Genomic DNA, 6,359 nt, shown 5'->3' on the forward strand with positions numbered 1-6,359 from the left:
GCTAGGGCTTCCAGAATATTTTGCAACAGTGATGAGACAACTTGCATCATAGACTAGCGGCATGTTCGAAGAGTGGAAACACTTTCTATTATGGTAAATTTCTTCAGTCTCCGAATGTGCATGAATACAAATGTGTGTGCAATCGATGGCTCCGAGTACATTCGGTAATGATGCTAACTCATAAAACTCATGTTTCACCTTAATTTGCTACACAGGGTCATAGAAAAAAAAAGGATGTATGTATTTGCTCTTTTAACCAAAACAGCAGTTGCCGGTCTAATGCATTTCCACATGGTAGACAGATACCAGAAGTATCCCCAGCTTGTGTTTGGAAAGAGCCAGTTGCATAACATGTTAATTCAACTGTAATGTTGACATGCACTGGTATGGCACAACTATTGGCAGTAGGATTCTGTAACTCAGTCTTCAACTCACGTCTGCTATAGCCTGTTTATCTTGCCGATATCTCTGCACGACATGTACATCTGATTCGTCAAGAAACATCACTCTGGTCCTGTATATTCTATTGGCAGAGTAAGTCCTTCTACTCCAAGCCCTTCTCCTTTCCTCAAGCATTCTGAACTGTAGAACTTGTGATGCCATGTTGTCACAATTCTAAACAGCTCCAGCAGTGGTTGTGAACGTTTGTGTTGAAGTACAAATTGTTACATTCACACAAGCTGTAATCTTAATATATAAAGAATAACGTTTGTCTGTCTGTTTCTTTATGCATTTGGACCCCTCAGGAGCTAGTGCAACCAGACTTTGCATGGCCTCGTCTTTCATCCAGGGGAAGGTCGAGGGCTATGTTTGGATCCAAAATTTTGACCCCCGGGGTACTTTATTTAGTAACCCCATTGCTGGGTCACTACAGTAGCCATGTATCTCAAATTAAAGAAACCCACAAAACCAAACTAAATAAATAAAAAGAACAAACAGTTTTAAAAAAAAGGCAAAAAACAAAAACAAAAAAAAGTTAAAAAAAGGGAAAAGGGTCCGAGCACATTGTGCGACACCCAAGATCGGTAACTTATAGGACACCATAAGGCTACCGTTCCCCAATTTGTCATGCATGAAATATTGAAATATTGAATTTCCCTGGGCATTGTCGGGTACTTCAGCTAGTCTATTATAATGATTACGCCTATATTGTTCACACGACTGTGTTCCCGTATTTGACACACTTAAGTCACATTTATTTCACAATGGTCATACTGAATAATAGCAAATATATATAGACAATCACTATGTATCATTGTTGTTTTTACTATTTAAAACAAACCTACAAATATTCATTTGGTAACCTCATAAAATTATTATTATTATTATTATTATTATTATTACTGTTGTTGTTGTTGCCACATTAACCTTTACCGTATTACTTCGAATTAACACCGCCCTTGAATTAACGCCTCACTCAGACATCAGCTTTTTAATAGACGCCGCCCTCGAATAAACGTCGCTCTCAATAAAGAAACACAGGTATATATTTTTTTTTTACCCCTGCTCAAAAAATAAAGAAATGCGCTAAACTGACTATGTACGTGTTGCCCCCGAAGAGACTGCAGCTTCAATCCACCATGTAATACAAACTAATGTACACACACCTTAGTAAGCACATTTTATTATAGTACAGTCCTGACAGACGACCCAAGATTAACCATTTAGCACAGCAGTCCTTCACATCCCTTTTTTCCCCAGCAGAGTTCAGTGCAACACAGCAGGGGATAAAACAAGGGCTGTCTGTTTACCTAGTCCTCAGCATGGATGGTGAAAACTTAAACTCAGAGGAACTTAGAGCTTTGCCGGTCTCTATAAGCGCTATCCGAAAGCTGTCTGAAGATATCTTTTTGTAGGGGGTTTAGTTGTTTTGTTTTATTCATTTGGAATTTTACTCAGTCCTGTACAATTATATAAAAAACTTGCTTACTATCTATGAAAAGATTTAGTTTCGGTTTCTCTTACAGAGAAATTACAAACAAGCAGGTAAATTACAGTGAGAAAAAAATAACCAAGTAGGATATATTTTAGTTTTAACAGAAATTAAACCGATATTCAGAGGTAACATTTTTTGTTTAGAAAAACAACTGCATCACACCCAACTACTGTTTTCTCTCCTCTTCTTGTCCCACCCCATAGCAACCAATACACCCTCCTGAATTGCTGGTACAGGACTCCCTGACCTCCCAACTCCCACCTAATAGGCTCTCGTTAACTGTCAGTAAATGTACTGTATTCAATTTAAAGCCGCCAAAACACACACAGTATAGTGCTACAGATCGAAGGTTCTCACGGCGCCGCTTCTGAAATGCCTTACATCATGCAATAAAATACTGCACCGTTCGTGAAGCATAGCATTGTTAATAAAGGCCGCCCTCGTTTAAGGGCCGCAGTCAAATTGAAGTAGTATGGTATTTCAAGCCGGTATCCCTGCTCACACATTGCTGTTATTAATTACAAACTTAACAAACTCAATTATTCTGAATTCAAAGTTTTCACAGGTCACAGCAACAATTGCGAATCACTTTAGACCTTCTCCTAGCAGACCTAAATAAACGAGACGCAACTCGGCGAGATGCGATCATTCTAGCGATTGAAAATGGCAGGTTAACTGGGCAGTGTGTCAAAGGAACAGAGAAACGCCCTGAAACGGACACAACGTTCCGACAAAACCTGAATCAAACGCAACTCTGATATTGAAAATCGGACTGCGACTGTCCTTACGCACAAAAAAAGCAGCGCAAGCCCCGCTGCGCCGTCGCGTCTCGTTTGAAAATGGGTCCCTAAAGGATGATCTATTCTAGAGCAGTGGTTTTCAAACCCAGTCCTGGAGACCCACTGTGTCTGCTGGTTTTCATTCCAACTGAGCTCTCAGTTACTTAACTAGGCTCCTAACTGAAATAATGATTTGCTTAATTAGACTTTTTAAAAAAAATTTCAGCACTTAAAATAAACTCTCAAAACCCACCTGTTCTCTGTTGGTTTCCATGCTCCTTAAGCCTGGTATTTGTTATTAGCTGCTGCTACTATTTCATGTATTGTTACTATCATGTATTCTGCACTTTCCACTGTATTTATTGTACTATTTCATGTATTATGCACTTTCCACTGTATTTAGTGTACTATTTTTTCATGTATTATGCACTTTCCACTGTATATCATGTTTTATGCATTTCTCTATTTGAAGTATTATGGATTTTCTTGTATTTACTGCATCTTGTAACACACTTTGTGATGGTGTTCCACTATGAAAGGCGCTATATAAAATAAAGATTGATTGATTGAAAGATTGATAAGCAGTTGCAAATTTCAAGTTAGCTGTAACATTTTATAACTTGAAATGCAACTATAAGAACTGAAAACAATTAAAAGGATCCAATTAAGCAAACTGTCATTTCAACTAAGGGTCTAGTTAAGTAACTGAGAGCTCAGTTGGAATGAAAACCAGCAGACAAAGTAGGTTCCCAGGACCTGTGTTGAAAAGCACTGATCTAGAGGGCTACTGCCAGAAGCTGCGTCATAAAAGTGCATATCAAGGTTACTGCTACTTTAACCTTTTATGCAACCGGCTCATTTCAAATACCACCTGCTGATGTTTCTGGTATCTCCCAGTATTCAATGTCTAAATGCATCAATCAGGTAATAACGACTGCATTAGTTAAGAGGGCAAATAAATACATACTTTTTTCCTACGTCCCTTGCGAGCAACACTGCCAGCTGGGGTTCAGCTTAAGTGCCAATGTAACCTGCATATGTTCCTGGCAGAACATTAGACTCCACGTCAGTGTTTTTAAATATCATGGCCACCAACTCCCCCGATCAGATGTGTATTAATAATTATGGACACCTGTTCATCAGCACTGGTTAATTAATTGTATGTTTGTGGAAGGACCCCTCCAGTGCCCCTCGTTTTTTGTTGCTAATTTGTCTTTAGCAGGGGCTTAACATCGTAATACCTTTTTCTGATGTCTGCAATAGTTCACGATGTCTTCGACACAACATTATTAGCTATTGTTTACCATGCCTTCTTTTTTCTGCTTTTCAATGTTCTATACGAGGGCCTTTTCAAAACATAACCGATTAATTATGTATTACTTCTTCCAAAATAATGTGTGTCTCTTCCTCTGTGAAATTAGATTTTCTTTTTTTAGGGCAACCTGTTTGAGCCATATTATTTGCCTTTCAAGCTTTTCCAGCACAATCCTTGGCGAGAGGGCGTGTGTGTATTTATTGATGCTATTTAAATACTGAGATACTATGCAGAGTCGCAGGCTTGTGACTTCAAAGTCCCTTATTGAAAATTGCAATTTTAGAACTGGTAAATAAAACTAACCCTGTACAAAAATGATCCCCTTAGTTCAGTGGAATTGGCACTATCTTGCAGACTATGTTAATCATGCCTACCGTACTAAGGGTGTCATTTTCGTACATGGCTAGTCATAGCGCCAATTGCAAGAACGCAGCAGCAAAAACTTTTCAGCATCTGACAGCCAATGTATCCAGCTTGTTAACTGCCAAGTCAGAACCTGATCAGTCACACAGCTTCGAAGCAGCAGCAGTTTAAAGTTTTGGGAATAAAAAAATAACTCGAACTGCCAGGCAGTTTTACGGCTCCCAAGCCCCAGTATCAGTACCCGTCTAAGCGTGTTGTGTTCTCAATGTGCCAAGTTTAAAATCAGCAACTTCAACTGTTCCACAGAAAAAGATTTTGAAAGTGATTTTTTTCAAAAATGCGTCAGGCAGCCATCTTGTTTAATGCGAGTTTCTTAAAAGTCAGTTGTATTGTTAAGTGTCAAGGATGATGCTTGTGAAGTTTTGAGTTAGTTAAGTAAACCATTTGTCAACTGAGGCAGTTTTAAAATTCAGACATAAACGTACACCTTGTTTTATAAAACATAACCATTTTGACATATTTGTATTCCATTGTCACTGGGATAATAACTACCAAGTTTGGAGTTTGTTGGACAAACGGATTTCAAACAGCAGCAGTTTGCTGTTAAGGTCCCATTTCGTTAAAGTTTGTGGCAGCCATTTCGACATTATAATTTATCACAGCAACTTCTGCTTCGCAAACTTGATGCAGGTTTGGATGCTGATGATATTTGCCAAGTTTCAGATCAATCCCTTCACCGATTCCCAAGAAGATTTAGAAGGTTTCATCGAAAAACGCGTCATGCCTCCAATTGCAAGGACGCAGCAGCAAAAAAATTTCAGCATGACAGCCAATGTATCCAGCTTGTTAACTGCCAAGTCAGAACCTGATCAGTCACACAGCTTCGAAGCAAAACAAAAACAAAACAAAAAAACTTTAACAATAACAATAGGCTTCCCAGCCTTTGGCTGGGATTATTCGGCTAGGAAGCCTAATAATTTAGCAGACGCCTTTATCCAAAGCGACGTACAGACACTAAGGGTGAACTATGCATTAACAATTGCTGCAGTCACATACAATAAATAGGACCTCAGTTTTCCGTCTTATCCGAAGGACGGGTTTTTATTAAGGTGTCTTTCACGAAGCATTTTAAACTGTACAAGGCGTAATGCCATGTTTGTCTCACAATTAAAGCTCTAGTCGTGCTATAAGTTTGTATATAAGCACAGATTGTACATTTCACACAAACCCGGCCATTCTTAATAATAATTTAAATAAATAAATAATTAAAAAAAAAAAAAAACTTATTTTACGGATCGTTGCAACAACTGCGATTCATTTAGAACAACTCAAAGCACACCAGTGACCTAAGTAAAACAGACTAAATTTAGCTTGGTAAAGGCACTGATCTGGAATACAACTTACTGATTGAAAATTGCCGGTAAACTGGGAGGTGGGTAAAAAAAAAAAACAGGGAACGCCTTGAAACGCCCACAAAGTTTCGATAAAACCTTGCACCTACACAAGGCTAGTTTTTTTAGTGCAACTCTGACATTGAAAATCGGACGCAGCTGCGACTCTGTCCTTGCACCCATGGGGCGCTAACTACCAGATGATCTCAACTTACTACTACTGTGAGTGCAGTGCTATTAACCCCAGTGGTTCTCAATGTAGCCGCCACACCTTATAATGAACAAAACTCCATAGCAGGGCCAATAGCGTCTCAGTATGTACGCTATCTCTTGTGATGGAGAGCTTCTTCCTCCAATGGTGAAAGATAACAAGGGACATTCTCCAATTAAATTTCGTCATGGGGTGTTTTTTTTTTTTGCATGAGGATACTGTACGCCTGTAATCGATAAATGTGGTGAGTCTTTGGACCAATATAATTAGTTAAGGGCGGGGTTTCCCAGCAACTTTGACATCTCAGTCCGAGTATTAAATTGAAGCAAGGACAGCTAGTGATTGACATAGTGCTTGACAAATA

This window comes from Polyodon spathula, chromosome 1, assembly GCF_017654505.1.
Source record: "Polyodon spathula isolate WHYD16114869_AA chromosome 1, ASM1765450v1, whole genome shotgun sequence".
NCBI lineage: Eukaryota > Metazoa > Chordata > Actinopteri > Acipenseriformes > Polyodontidae > Polyodon > Polyodon spathula.